The 16,145-nt window shown below is 31.7% G+C and overlaps 4 non-coding genes across 4 annotated transcripts; all 4 read right to left on the bottom strand.

Moving 5' to 3' along the window:
- Positions 1-177: 177 nt before the first annotated feature.
- Positions 178-249, bottom strand: TRNAW-CCA (transfer RNA tryptophan (anticodon CCA)). The gene has a single exon. It is a non-coding gene; the product is annotated as a tRNA-Trp (tRNA).
- A 2,384-nt stretch (positions 250-2,633) lies between these two features.
- On the bottom strand, positions 2,634-2,705 carry TRNAW-CCA (transfer RNA tryptophan (anticodon CCA)). The gene has a single exon. It is a non-coding gene; the product is annotated as a tRNA-Trp (tRNA).
- Positions 2,706-9,552: 6,847 nt separating this feature from the next.
- Positions 9,553-9,624, bottom strand: TRNAW-CCA (transfer RNA tryptophan (anticodon CCA)). The gene has a single exon. It is a non-coding gene; the product is annotated as a tRNA-Trp (tRNA).
- A 4,188-nt stretch (positions 9,625-13,812) lies between these two features.
- Positions 13,813-13,884, bottom strand: TRNAW-CCA (transfer RNA tryptophan (anticodon CCA)). The gene has a single exon. It is a non-coding gene; the product is annotated as a tRNA-Trp (tRNA).
- Between the last annotated feature and the right edge of the window lie 2,261 nt (positions 13,885-16,145).

Here is a 16,145-nt window from a genome sequence, read left to right as displayed (position 1 = left end):
GTATTATAATTATGAGAACTGATAAGAAGGTGAGATATTTAATGACTATGTGCTAGTGATATAGGTATCAGTTTGAGCTATAATCACATTATTGAAAGTAGACAGCAATCTTAGTATTTAGTTTCTTGTATAGTATTTTTTTGGCAGAAAAGAGCATTTAATCTTCAAAAAGACAACTGACCCCGACGTGATTTGCACACGCAACCTTCTGATCTGGAGTCAGACGCGCTACCGTTGCGCCACGAGTTCTCTTGTTAAATCTGATTCTGTAGATTTTTCTGGTGGTTTATATTACAAATAGATCATCTGCTTATACTAAACCTTGAATTAGGTAGTTGTCAAGCAAACAAACCTATATCCTCGGTAACAAAACAAAAAGATATATCTGGTGGTTTTTCCTTTAGTGTATAATTTTTATTCATCACAGTATAGGTCATGTGAATGGAAAAAGTCATCCATAAAATCAAATTGGTACTAAATGTATTGTTAAAATAGACAAGTGATGGTAGTGATCCAAAATTGATCCAGAAAAGCTAATTGCTTTTAAATGTATTGTTACATTACAGACATTTAGAGTTGGCCTTCAAGTAAAGTTTAATCTAAACTGGATATTTTTAGTATTATAATTATGAGAACTGATAAGAAGGTGAGATATATAATGACTATGTGCTAGTGATATAGGTATCAGTTTGAGCTATAATCACATTATTGAAAGTAGACAACAATCTTAGTATTTAGTTTCTTGTATAGTATTTTTTTGGCAGAAAAGAGCACTTTATCTTCAAAATGACAACTGACCCCGACGTGATTAGAACATGCAACCTTCTGATCTGGAGTCAGACGTGCTACCATTGCGCCACGAGGTCTTTTGTTAAATCTGATTCAGTAGACTTTTCTGGTGGTTTATATTACAAATAGATCATCTGCTTATACTAAACCTTGAATTAGGTAGTTGTCAAGCAAACAAACCTACATCCTCGGTAACAAAACAAAAAGATATGTCTGGTGGTTTTTCCTTTAGTGTATAATTTTTATTCATCACAGTATAGGTCATTTGAATGGAAAAAGTCATCCATAAAATCAAATTGGTACTAAATGTATTGTTAAAATAGACAAGTGATGGTAGTGATCCAAAATTGATCCAGAAAAGCTAATTGCTTTTAAATGTATTGTTACATTACAGACATTTAGAGTTGGCCTTCAAGTAACGTATTCTCTAAACTGGATATTTTTTGTATAATAATTATGAGAACTGATAAGAAGGTGGGATATTTAATGACTATGTGCTAGTGATATAGGTATCAGTTTGAGCTATAATCACATTATTGAAAGTAGACAACAACCTTAGTATTTAGTTTCTTGTATAGTATCTTTTTGGCAGAAAAGAGCATTTTATCTTCAAAATGACAACTGACCCTGACGTGATTTGAACACACAACCTTCTGATCTTGAATCAGACGCGCTACCGATGCGCCACAAGGTCTCTTGTTAAATATGATTCAGTAGATTTTTCTGGTGGTTAATATTACAAATAGATCATCTGCTTATACTAAACCTTGATTTAGGTAGTTGTCAAGCAAACAAACCTTCATCCTCAGTAACAAAACAAAAATATATGTCTGGTGGTTTTTCCTTTAGTGTATAATTTTTATTCATCACAGTATAGGTCATTTGAATGGAAAAAGTCATCCATAAAATCAAATTGGTACTAAATGCATTGTTAAAATAGACAAGTGATGGTAGTGATCCAAAATTGATCCAGAAAAGCTAATTGCTTTTAAATGTATTGTTACTTTACAGACATTTAGAGTTGGCCTTCAAGTAAAGTTTTCTCTAAACTGGATATTTTTTGTATAATAATTATGAGAACTGATAAGAATGTGAGTTATTTAATGACTATGTGCTAGTGATATAGGTATCAGTTTGAGCTATAATCACATTATTGAAAGTAGTCAACAATCTTAGTATTTAGTTTCTTGTATAGTATTTTTGGGCAGAATAGAGCATTTTATCTTCAAAATGATAACCGACCCTGACGTGAATTGAACACGCAACCTTCTAATCTTGAGTCAGATGAGCTAACGTTGCCTCTTATTAAAACTGATTCAGTAGATTTTCTGGTGGTTTATATTACAAATAGTTCATCTGCTTATGCTAAACCTTGAATTAGGTAGTTGTCAAGCAAACAAACCTACATCCTTGGTAACAAAACAAAAAGATATGTATTCTGGTTTTTCCTTCAGTGTAGAGTTTTTATGCCTCATAGTATACGTCATGTGAATGGAAAAAGTCATCTTTAAAATCAAATTGGTACTAAATGTATTTCTAAAAAAGACAAGTGACGGCAGTGATCCAAAATTGATCCAGAAAAGCTAATTGCTTTTAAATGTATTGTTACATTACACACATTTAGAGTTGGCCTTCAAGTAAAGTTTAATCTAAACTGGATATTTTTAGTATTATAATTATGAGAACTGATAAGAAGGTGAGATATTTAATGACTATGTGCTAGTGATATAGGTATCAGTTTGAGCTATAATCACATTATTGAAAGTAGACAGCAATCTTAGTATTTAGTTTCTTGTATAGTATTTTTTTGGCAGAAAAGAGCATTTAATCTTCAAAAAGACAACTGACCCCGACGTGATTTGCACACGCAACCTTCTGATCTGGAGTCAGACGCGCTACCGTTGCGCCACGAGTTCTCTTGTTAAATCTGATTCTGTAGATTTTTCTGGTGGTTTATATTACAAATAGATCATCTGCTTATACTAAACCTTGAATTAGGTAGTTGTCAAGCAAACAAACCTATATCCTCGGTAACAAAACAAAAAGATATATCTGGTGGTTTTTCCTTTAGTGTATAATTTTTATTCATCACAGTATAGGTCATTTGAATGGAAAAAGTAATCCATAAAATCAAATTGGTACTAAATGTATTGTTAAAATAGACAAGTGATGGTAGTGATCCAAAATTGATCCAGAAAAGCTAATTGCTTTTAAATGTATTGTTACATTACAGACATTTAGAGTTGGCCTTCAAGTAACGTATTCTCTAAACTGGATATTTTTTGTATAATAATTATGAGAACTGATAAGAATGTGAGTTATTTAATGACTATGTGCTAGTGATATAGGTATCAGTTTGAGGTATAATCACATTATTGAAAATAGATAACAATCTTGGTAATTAGTTTCTTGTATAGTATTTTTGGGCAGAATAGAGCATTTTATCTTCAAAATGATAACCGACCCTGACGTGATTTGAACACGCAACCTTCTAATCTTGAGTCAGATGAGCTAACGTTGCCTCTTATTAAAACTGATTCAGTAGATTTTCTGGTGGTTTATATTACAAATAGTTCATCTGCTTATGCTAAACCTTGAATTAGGTAGTTGTCAAGCAAACAAACCTACATCCTTGGTAACAAAACAAAAAGATATGTATTCTGGTTTTTCCTTCAGTGTAGAGTTTTTATGCCTCATAGTATACGTCATGTGAATGGAAAAAGTCATCTTTAAAATCAAATTGGTACTAAATGTATTTCTAAAAAAGACAAGTGACGGCAGTGATCCAAAATTGATCCAGAAAAGCTAATTGCTTTTAAATGTATTGTTACATTACAGACATTTAGAGTTGGCCTTCAAGTAAAGTTTAATCTAAACTGGATATTTTTAGTATTATAATTATGAGAACTGATAAGAAGGTGAGATATTTAATGACTATGTGCTAGTGATATAGGTATCAGTTTGAGCTATAATCACATTATTGAAAGTAGACAACAATCTTAGTATTTAGTTTTTTGTATAGTATTTTTTTGGCAGAAAAGAGCACTTTATCTTCAAAATGACAACTGACCCCGACGTGATTAGAACATGCAACTTTCTGATCTGGAGTCAGACGTGCTACCGTTGCGCCACGAGGTCTTTTGTTAAATCTGATTCAGTAGACTTTTCTGGTGGTTTATATTACAAATAGATCATCTGCTTATACTAAACCTTGAATTAGGTAGTTGTCAAGCAAACAAACCTACATCCTCGGTAACAAAACAAAAAGATATGTCTGGTGGTTTTTCCTTTAGTGTATAATTTTTATTCATCACAGTATAGGTCATTTGAATGGAAAAAGTCATCCATAAAATCAAATTGGTACTAAATGTATTGTTAAAATAGACAAGTGATGGTAGTGATCCAAAATTGATCCAGAAAAGCTAATTGCTTTTAAATGTATTGTTACATTACAGACATTTAGAGTTGGCCTTCAAGTAACGTATTCTCTAAACTGGATATTTTTTGTATAATAATTATGAGAACTGATAAGAATGTGAGTTATTTAATGACTATGTGCTAGTGATATAGGTATCAGTTTGAGGTATAATCACATTATTGAAAGTAGATAACAATCTTGGTAATTAGTTTTTAGTATAGTATTTTTGGGCAGAATAGAGCATTTTATCTTCAAAATGATAACCGACCCTGACGTGATTTGAACACGCAACCTTCTAATCTTGAGTCAGATGAGCTAACGTTGCCTCTTATTAAAACTGATTCAGTAGATTTTCTGGTGGTTTATATTACAAATAGTTCATCTGCTTATGCTAAACATTGAATTAGGTAGTTGTCAAGCAAACAAGCCTACATCCTTGGTAACAAAACAAAAAGATATGTATTCTGGTTTTTCCTTCAGTGTAGAGTTTTTATGCCTCATAGTATACGTCATGTGAATGTAAAAAGTCATCTTTAAAATCAAATTGGTACTAAATGTATTTCTAAAAAAGACAAGTGACGGCAGTGATACAAAATTGATCCAGAAAAGCTAATTGCTTTTAAATGTATTGTTACATTACAGACATTTAGAGTTGGCCTTCAAGTAAAGTTTAATCTAAACTGGATATTTTTAGTATTATAATTATGAGAACTGATAAGAAGGTGGGATATTTAATGACTATGTGCTAGTGATATAGGTATCAGTTTGAGCTATAATCACATTATTGAAAGTAGACAACAATCTTAGTATTTAGTTTCTTGTATAGTATCTTTTTGGCAGAAAAGAGCATTTTATCTTCAAAAAGACAACTGACCACGACGTGATTTGAACACACAACCTTCTGATCTTGAATCAGATGCGCTACTGTTGCGCCACGAGGTCTCCTGTTAAATCCAATTCAGTAGATTTTTCTGGTGGTTTATATTACAAATAGATCATCTGCTTATACTAAACCTTGATTTAGGTAGTTGTCAAGCAAACAAACCTTCATCCTCAGTAACAAAACAAAAAGATATGTCTGGTGGTTTTTCCTTTAGTGTATAATTTTTATTCATCACAGTATAGTTCATTTGAATGGAAAAAGTCATCCATAAAATCAAATTGGTACTAAATGCATTGTTAAAATAGACAAGTGATGGTAGTGATCCAAAATTGATCCAGAAAAGCTAATTGCTTTTAAATGTATTGTTACATTACAGACATTTAGAGTTGGCCTTCAAGTAAAGTTTTCTCTAAACTGGATATTTTTTGTATAATAATTATGAGAACTGATAAGAATGTGAGTTATTTAATGACTATGTGCTAGTGATATAGGTATCAGTTTGAGCTATAATCACATTATTGAAAGTAGACAACAATCTTAGTATTTAGTTTCTTGTATAGTATTTTTTTGGCAGAAAAGAGCACTTTATCTTCAAAATGACAACTGACCCCGACGTGATTAGAACATGCAACCTTCTGATCTGGAGTCAGACACGCTACCGTTGCGCCACGAGGTCTCTTGTTAAATCCTATTCAGTAGACTTTTCTGGTGGTTTATATTACAAATAGATCATCTGCTTATACTAAACCTTGCATTTGGTAGTTGTCAAGCAAACAAACCTACATCCTCGGTAACAAAACAAAAATATATGTCTGGTGGTTTTTCCTTTAGTGTATAATTTTTATTCATCACAGTATAGGTCATTTGAATGGAAAAATCATCCATAAAATCAAATTGGTACTAAATGTATTGTTAAAATAGACAAGTGATGGTAGTTATCCAAAATTGATCCAGAAAAGCTAATTGCCTTTAAATGTATTGTTACATTACAGACATTTAGAGTTGGCCTTCAAGTAACGTATTCTCTAAACTGGATATTTTTTGTATAATAATTATGAGTACTGATAAGAATGTGAGTTATTTAATGACTATGTGCTAGTGATATAGGTATCAGTTTGAGGTATAATCACATTATTGAAAGTAGAAAACAAACTTGGTAATTAGTTTCTAGTAGAGTATTTTTGGGCAGAATAGAGCAATTTATCTTCAAAATTATAACCGACCATGACGTGATTTTAACACGCAACCTTCTAATCTTGAGTCAGATGAGCTAACGTTGCCTCTTATTAAAATTGATTCAGTAGATTTTCTGGTGGTTTATATTACAAATAGTTCATCTGCTTATGCTAAACCTTGAATTAGGTAGTTGTCAAGCAAACAAGCTTACATCCTTGGTATCAAAACAAAAAGATATGTATTCTGGTTTTTCATTCAGTGTAGAGTTTTTATGCCTCATAGTATAGGTCATGTGAATGGAAAAAGTCATCTTTAAAATCAAATTGGTACTAAATGTATTTCTAAAAAAGACAAGAGACGGCAGTGATCCAAAATTGATCCAGAAAAGCGAATTGCTTTTAAATGTATTGTTACATTACAGACATTTAGAGTTGGCCTTCAAGTAAAGTTTAATCTAAACTGGATATTTTTAGTATTATAATTATGAGAACTGATAAGAAGGTGAGATATTTAATGACTATGTGCTAGTGATATAGGTATCAGTTTGAGCTATAATCACATTATTGAAAGTAGACAACAATCTTAGTATTTAGTTTCTTGTATAGTATTTTTTTGGCAGAAAAGAGAACTTTATCTTCAAAATGACAACTGACCCTAACGTGATTAGAACATGCAACCTTCTGATCTGGAGTCAGACGTGCTACCGTTGCGCCACGAGGTCTCTTGTTAAATCCGATTCAGTTGATTTTTCTGGTGGTTTATATTACAAATAGATCATCTGCTTATACTAAACCTTGAATTAGGTAGTTGTCAAGCAAACAAACCTACATCCTCGGTAACAAAACAAAAAGATATGTCTGGTGGTTTTTCCTTTAGTGTATAATTTTTATTCATCACAGTATAGGTCATTTGAATGGAAAAAGTCATCCATAAAATCAAATTGGTACTAAATGTATTGTTAAAATAGACAAGTGATGGTAGTGAACCTTGAATTAGGTAGTTGTGAAGCAAACAAACCCTCATCCTCACTAACAAAACAAAAATATATGTCTGGTGGTTTTTCCTTTAGTGTATAATTTTTATTCATCACAGTATAGGTCATTTGAATGGAAAAAGTCATCCATAAAATCAAATTGGCACTAAATGCATTGTTAAAATACACAAGTGATGGTAGTGATCCAAAATTGATCCAGAAAAGCTAATAGCTTTTAAATTTATTGTTACATTACAGACATTTAGAGTTGGCCTTCAAGTAACGTATTCTCTAAACTGGATATTTTTTGTATAATAATTATGAGAACTGATAAGAATGTGAGTTATTTAATGACTATGTGCTAGTGATATAGGTATCAGTTTGAGGTATAATCACATTATTGAAAGTAGATAACAATCTTGGTAATTAGTTTCTAGTATAGTATTTTTGGGCAGAATAGAGCATTTTATCTTCAAAATGATAACCGACTCTGACGTGATTTGAACACGCAACCTTCTAATCTTGAGTCAGATGAGCTAACGTTGCCTCTTATTAAAACTGATTCAGTAGATTTTCTGGTGGTTTATATTACAAATAGTTCATCTGCTTATGCTAAACCTTGAATTAGGTAGTTGTCAAGCAAACAAGCCTACATCCTTGGTAACAAAACAAAAAGATATGTATTCTGGTTTTTCCTTCAGTGTAGAGTTTTTATGCCTCATAGTATAGGTCATTTGAATGGAAAAAGTCATCTTTAAAATCAAATTGGTACTAAATGTATTTCTAAAAAAGACAAGTGACGGCAGTGATCCAAAATTGATCCAGAAAAGCTAATTGCTTTTAAATGTATTGTTACATTACACACATTTAGAGTTGGCCTTCAAGTAAAGTTTAATCTAAACTGGATATTTTTAGTATTATAATTATGAGAACTGATAAGAAGGTGAGATATTTAATGACTATGTGCTAGTGATATAGGTATCAGTTTGAGCTATAATCACATTATTGAAAGTAGACAACAATCTTAGTATTTAGTTTCTTGTATAGTATTTTTTTGGCAGAAAAGAGCACTTTATCTTCAAAATGACAACTGACCCCGACGTGATTAGAACATGCAACCTTCTGATCTGGAGTGAGACGCGCTACCGTTGCGCCACGAGGTCTCTTGTTAAATCCGATTCAGTAGATTTTTCTGGTGGTTTATATTACAAATAGATCATCTGCTTATACTAAACCTTGAATTAGGTAGTTGTCAAGCAAACAAACCTACATCCTCGGTAACAAAACAAAAAGATATGTCTGGTGGTTTTTCCTTTAGTGTATAATTTTTATTCATCACAGTATAGGTCATTTGAATGGAAAAAGTCATCCATAAAATCAAATTGGTACTAAATGTATTGTTAAAATAGACAAGTGATGGTAGTGATCCAAAATTGATCCAGAAAAGCATATTGCTTTTAAATGTATTGTTACATTACAGACATTTAGAGTTGGCCTTCAAGTAACGTATTCTCTAAACTGGATATTTTTTGTATAATAATTATGAGAACTGATAAGAATGTGAGTTATTTAATGACTATGTGCTAGTGATATAGGTATCAGTTTGAGGTATAATCACATTATTGAAAGTAGATAACAATCTTGGTAATTAGTTTTTAGTATAGTATTTTTGGGCAGAATAGAGCATTTTATCTTCAAAATGATAACCGACCCTGACGTGATTTGAACACGCAACCTTCTAATCTTGAGTCAGATGAGCTAACGTTGCCTCTTATTAAAACTGATTCAGTAGATTTTCTGGTGGTTTATATTACAAATAGTTCATCTGCTTATGCTAAACCTTGAATTAGGTAGTTGTCAAGCAAACAAGCCTACATCCTTGGTAACAAAACAAAAAGATATGTATTCTGGTTTTTCCTTCAGTGTAGAGTTTTTATGCCTCATAGTATACGTCATGTGAATGTAAAAAGTAATCTTTAAAATCAAATTGGTACTAAATGTATTTCTAAAAAAGACAAGTGACGGCAGTGATACAAAATTGATCCAGAAAAGCTAATTGCTTTTAAATGTATTGTTACATTACAGACATTTAGAGTTGGCCTTCAAGTAAAGTTTAATCTAAACTGGATATTTTTAGTATTATAATTATGAGAACTGATAAGAAGGTGGGATATTTAATGACTATGTGCTAGTGATATAGGTATCAGTTTGAGCTATAATCACATTATTGAAAGTAGACAACAATCTTAGTATTTAGTTTCTTGTATAGTATCTTTTTGGCATAAAAGAGCATTTTATCTTCAAAATGACAACTGACCCCGACGTGATTTGAACACACAACCTTCTGATCTGGAGTCAGACGCGCTACCGTTGCGCCACGAGGTCTCTTGTTAAATCTGATTCAGTAGATTTTTCTGGTGGTTTATATTACAAATAGATCATCTGCTTATACTAAACCTTGAATTAGGTAGTTGTGAAGCAAACAAACCCTCATCCTCACTAACAAAACAAAAAGATATGTCTGGTGGTTTTTCCTTTAGTGTATAATTTTTATTCATCACAGTATAGGTCATTTGAATGGAAAAAGTCATCCATAAAATCAAATTGGCACTAAATGCATTGTTAAAATAGACAAGTGATGGTAGTGATCCAAAATTGATCCAGAAAAGCTAATTGCTTTTAAATTTATTGTTACATTACAGACATTTAGAGTTGGCCTTCAAGTAACGTATTCTCTAAACTGGATATTTTTTGTATAATAATTATGAGAACTGATAAGAATGTGAGTTATTTAATGACTATGTGCTAGTGATATAGGTATCAGTTTGAGGTATAATCACATTATTGAAAGTAGATAACAATCTTGGTAATTAGTTTCTAGTATAGTATTTTTGGGCAGAATAGAGCATTTTATCTTCAAAATGATAACCGACCCTGACGTGATTTGAACACGCAACCTTCTAATCTTGAGTCAGATGAGCTAACGTTGCCTCTTATTAAAACTGATTCAGTAGATTTTCTGGTGGTTTATATTACAAATAGTTCATCTGCTTATGCTAAACCTTGAATTAGGTAGTTGTCAAGCAAACAAGCCTACATCCTTGGTAACAAAACAAAAAGATATGTATTCTGGTTTTTCCTTCAGTGTAGAGTTTTTATGCCTCATAGTATACGTCATGTGAATGTAAAAAGTCATCTTTAAAATCAAATTGGTACTAAATGTATTTCTAAAAAAGACAAGTGACGGCAGTGATCCAAAATTGATCCAGAAAAGCTAATTACTTTTAAATGTATTGTTACATTACAGACATTTAGAGTTGGCCTTCAAGTAAAGTTTAATCTAAACTGGATATTTTTAGTATTATAATTATGAGAACTGATAAGAAGGTGAGATATTTAATGACTATGTGCTAGTGATATAGGTATCAGTTTGAGCTATAATCACATTATTGAAAGTAGACAACAATCTTAGTATTTAGTTTCTTGTATAGTATCTTTTTGGCAGAAAAGAGCATTTTATCTTCAAAATGACAACTGACCCCCGACGTGATTTGAACACACAACCTTCTAATCTTGAGTCAGATGAGCTAACGTTGCCTCTTATTAAAACTGATTCAGTAGATTTTTCTGGTGGTTAATATTACAAATAGATCATCTGCTTATACTAAACCTTGATTTAGGTAGTTGTCAAGCAAACAAACCTTCATCCTCAGTAACAAAACAAAAAGATATGTCTGGTGGTTTTTCCTTTAGTGTATAATTTTTATTCATCACAGTATAGGTCATTTGAATGGAAAAAGTCATCCATAAAATCAAATTGGTACTAAATGCATTGTTAAAATAGACAATTTATGGTAGTGATCCAAAATTGATCCAGAAAAGCTAATTGCTTTTAAATGTATTGTTACATTACAGACATTTAGAGTTGGCCTTCAAGTAAAGTTTCTCTAAACTGGATATTTTTTGTATAATAATTATGAGAACTGATAAGAATGTGAGTTATTTAATGACTATGTGCTAGTGATATAGGTATCAGTTTGAGCTATAATCACATTATTGAAAGTAGTCAACAATCTTAGTATTTAGTTTCTTGTATAGTATTTTTGGGCAGAATAGAGCATTTTATCTTCAAAATGATAACCGACCCTGACGTGAATTGAACACGCAACCTTCTAATCTTGAGTCAGATGAGCTAACGTTGCCTCTTATTAAAACTGATTCAGTAGATTTTCTGGTGGTTTATATTACAAATAGTTCATCTGCTTATGCTAAACCTTGAATTAGGTAGTTGTCAAGCAAACAAACCTACATCCTTGGTAACAAAACAAAAAGATATGTATTCTGGTTTATCCTTCAGTGTAGAGTTTTTATGCCTCATAGTATACGTCATGTGAATGGAAAAAGTCATCTTTAAAATCAAATTGGTACTAAATGTATTTCTAAAAAAGACAAGTGACGGCAGTGATCCAAAATTGATCCAGAAAAGCTAATTGCTGTTAAATGTATTGTTACATTACAGACATTTAGAGTTGGCCTTCAAGTAAAGTTTAATCTAAACTGGATATTTTTAGTATTATATATATGAGAACTGATAAGAAGGTGAGATATTTAATGACTATGTGCTAGTGATATAGGTATCAGTTTGAGCTATAATCACATTATTGAAAGTAGACAACAATCTTAGTATTTAGTTTCTTGTATAGTATTTTTTTGGCAGAAAAGAGCACTTTATCTTCAAAATGACAACTGACCCCGACGTGATTAGAACATGCAACCTTCTGATCTGGAGTCAGACACGCTACCGTTGCGCCACGAGGTCTCTTGTTAAATCCTATTCAGTAGATTTTTCTGGTGGTTTATATTACAAATAGATCATCTGCTTATACTAAACCTTGCATTTGGTAGTTGTCAAGCAAACAAACCTACATCCTCGGTAACAAAACAAAAATATATGTCTGGTGGTTTTTCCTTTAGTGTATAATTTTTATTCATCACAGTATAGGTCATTTGAATGGAAAAATCATCCATAAAATCAAATTGGTACTAAATGTATTGTTAAAATAGACAAGTGATGGTAGTTATCCAAAATTGATCCAGAAAAGCTAATTGCCTCTAAATGTATTGTTACATTACAGACATTTAGAGTTGGCCTTCAAGTAACGTATTCTCTAAACTGGATATTTTTTGTATAATAATTATGAGTACTGATAAGAATGTGAGTTATTTAATGACTATGTGCTAGTGATATAGGTATCAGTTTGAGGTATAATCACATTATTGAAAGTAGAAAACAAACTTGGTAATTAGTTTCTAGTAGAGTATTTTTGGGCAGAATAGAGCAATTTATCTTCAAAATTATAACCGACCATGACGTGATTTGAACACGCAACCTTCTAATCTTGAGTCAGATGAGCTAACGTTGCCTCTTATTAAAACTGATTCAGTAGATTTTCTGGTGGTTTATATTACAAATAGTTCATCTGCTTATGCTAAACCTTGAATTAGGTAGTTGTCAAGCAAACAAGCTTACATCCTTGGTATCAAAACAAAAAGATATGTATTCTGGTTTTTCATTCAGTGTAGAGTTTTTATGCCTCATAGTATAGGTCATGTGAATGGAAAAAGTCATCTTTAAAATCAAATTGGTACTAAATGTATTTCTAAAAAAGACAAGAGACGGCAGTGATCCAAAATTGATCCAGAAAAGCGAATTGCTTTTAAATGTATTGTTACATTACAGACATTTAGAGTTGGCCTTCAAGTAAAGTTTAATCTAAACTGGATATTTTTAGTATTATAATTATGAGAACTGATAAGAAGGTGAGATATTTAATGACTATGTGCTAGTGATATAGGTATCAGTTTGAGCTATAATCACATTATTGAAAGTAGATAACAATCTTGGTAATTAGTTTCCAGTATAGTATTTTTGGGCAGAATAGAGCATTTTATCTTCAAAATGATAACCGACCCTGACGTGATTTGAACACGCAACCTTCTAATCTTGAGTCAGATGAGCTAACGTTGCCTCTTATTAAAACTGATTCAGTAGATTTTCTGGTGGTTTATATTACAAATAGTTCATCTGCTTATGCTAAACCTTGAATTAGGTAGTTGTCAAGCAAACAAGCTTACATCCTTGGTATCAAAACAAAAAGATATGTATTCTGGTTTTTCCTTCAGTGTAGAGTTTTTATGCCTCATAGTATACGTCATGTGAATGGAAAAAGTCATCTTTAAAATCAAATTGGTACTAAATGTATTTCTAAAAAAGACAAGAGACGGCAGTCATCCAAAATTGATCCAGAAAAGCGAATTGCTTTTAAATGTATTGTTACATTACAGACATTTAGAGTTGGCCTTCAAGTAAAGTTTAATCTAAACTGGATATTTTTAGTATTATAATTATGAGAACTGATAAGAAGGTGAGATATTTAATGACTATGTGCTAGTGATATAGGTATCAGTTTGAGCTATAATCACATTATTGAAAGTAGACAGCAATCTTAGTATTTAGTTTCTTGTATAGTATTTTTTTGGCAGAAAAGAGCATTTAATCTTCAAAAAGACAACTGACCCCGACGTGATTTGCACACGCAACCTTCTGATCTGGAGTCAGACGCGCTACCGTTGCGCCACGAGTTCTCTTGTTAAATCTGATTCTGTAGATTTTTCTGGTGGTTTATATTACAAATAGATCATCTGCTTATACTAAACCTTGAATTAGGTAGTTGTCAAGCAAACAAACCTATATCCTCGGTAACAAAACAAAAAGATATATCTGGTGGTTTTTCCTTTAGTGTATAATTTTTATTCATCACAGTATAGGTCATGTGAATGGAAAAAGTCATCCATAAAATCAAATTGGTACTAAATGTATTGTTAAAATAGACAAGTGATGGTAGTGATCCAAAATTGATCCAGAAAAGCTAATTGCTTTTAAATGTATTGTTACATTACAGACATTTAGAGTTGGCCTTCAAGTAAAGTTTAATCTAAACTGGATATTTTTAGTTTTATAATTATGAGAACTGATAAGAAGGTGAGATATTTAATGACTATGTGCTAGTGATATAGGTATCAGTTTGAGCTATAATCACATTATTGAAAGTAGACAACAATCTTAGTATTTAGTTTCTTGTATAGTATTTTTTTGGCAGAAAAGAGCACTTTATCTTCAAAATGACAACTGACCCCGACGTGATTAGAACATGCAACCTTCTGATCTGGAGTCAGACGTGCTACCATTGCGCCACGAGGTCTTTTGTTAAATCTGATTCAGTAGACTTTTCTGGTGGTTTATATTACAAATAGATCATCTGCTTATACTAAACCTTGAATTAGGTAGTTGTCAAGCAAACAAACCTACATCCTCGGTAACAAAACAAAAAGATATGTCTGGTGGTTTTTCCTTTAGTGTATAATTTTTATTCATCACAGTATAGGTCATTTGAATGGAAAAAGTCATCCATAAAATCAAATTGGTACTAAATGTATTGTTAAAATAGACAAGTGATGGTAGTGATCCAAAATTGATCCAGAAAAGCTAATTGCTTTTAAATGTATTGTTACATTACAGACATTTAGAGTTGGCCTTCAAGTAACGTATTCTCTAAACTGGATATTTTTTGTATAATAATTATGAGAACTGATAAGAAGGTGGGATATTTAATGACTATGTGCTAGTGATATAGGTATCAGTTTGAGCTATAATCACATTATTGAAAGTAGACAACAACCTTAGTATTTAGTTTCTTGTATAGTATCTTTTTGGCAGAAAAGAGCATTTTATCTTCAAAATGACAACTGACCCTGACGTGATTTGAACACACAACCTTCTGATCTTGAATCAGACGCGCTACCGATGCGCCACGAGGTCTCTTGTTAAATCTGATTCAGTAGATTTTTCTGGTGGTTAATATTACAAATAGATCATCTGCTTATACTAAACCTTGATTTAGGTAGTTGTCAAGCAAACAAACCTTCATCCTCAGTAACAAAACAAAAAGATATGTCTGGTGGTTTTTCCTTTAGTGTATAATTTTTATTCATCACAGTATAGGTCATTTGAATGGAAAAAGTCATCCATAAAATCAAATTGGTACTAAATGCATTGTTAAAATAGACAAGTGATGGTAGTGATCCAAAATTGATCCAGAAAAGCTAATTGCTTTTAAATGTATTGTTACATTACAGACATTTAGAGTTGGCCTTCAAGTAAAGTTTTCTCTAAACTGGATATTTTTTGTATAATAATTATGAGAACTGATAAGAATGTGAGTTATTTAATGACTATGTGCTAGTGATATAGGTATCAGTTTGAGGTATAATCACATTATTGAAAGTAGAAAACAAACTTGGTAATTAGTTTCTAGTAGAGTATTTTTGGGCAGAATAGAGCAATTTATCTTCAAAATTATAACCGACCATGACGTGATTTGAACACGCAACCTTCTAATCTTGAGTCAGATGAGCTAACGTTGCCTCTTATTAAAACTGATTCAGTAGATTTTCTGGTGGTTTATATTACAAATAGTTCATCTGCTTATGCTAAACCTTGAATTAGGTAGTTGTCAAGCAAACAAGCTTACATCCTTGGTATCAAAACAAAAAGATATGTATTCTGGTTTTTCATTCAGTGTAGAGTTTTTATGCCTCATAGTATAGGTCATGTGAATGGAAAAAGTCATCTTTAAAATCAAATTGGTACTAAATGTATTTCTAAAAAAGACAAGAGACGGCAGTGATCCAAAATTGATCCAGAAAAGCGAATTGCTTTTAAATGTATTGTTACATTACAGACATTTAGAGTTGGCCTTCAAGTAAAGTTTAATCTAAACTGGATATTTTTAGTATTATAATTATGAGAACTGATAAGAAGGTGAGATATTTAACGACTATGTGCT

The sequence above is a fragment of the Taudactylus pleione genome, unplaced genomic scaffold, assembly GCF_031769625.1.
Source record: "Taudactylus pleione unplaced genomic scaffold, aTauple2 ptg000393l, whole genome shotgun sequence".
In the NCBI taxonomy this organism is placed as follows: domain Eukaryota; kingdom Metazoa; phylum Chordata; class Amphibia; order Anura; family Myobatrachidae; genus Taudactylus; species Taudactylus pleione.
This window is presented reverse-complemented; position numbering and strand designations above follow the sequence as displayed.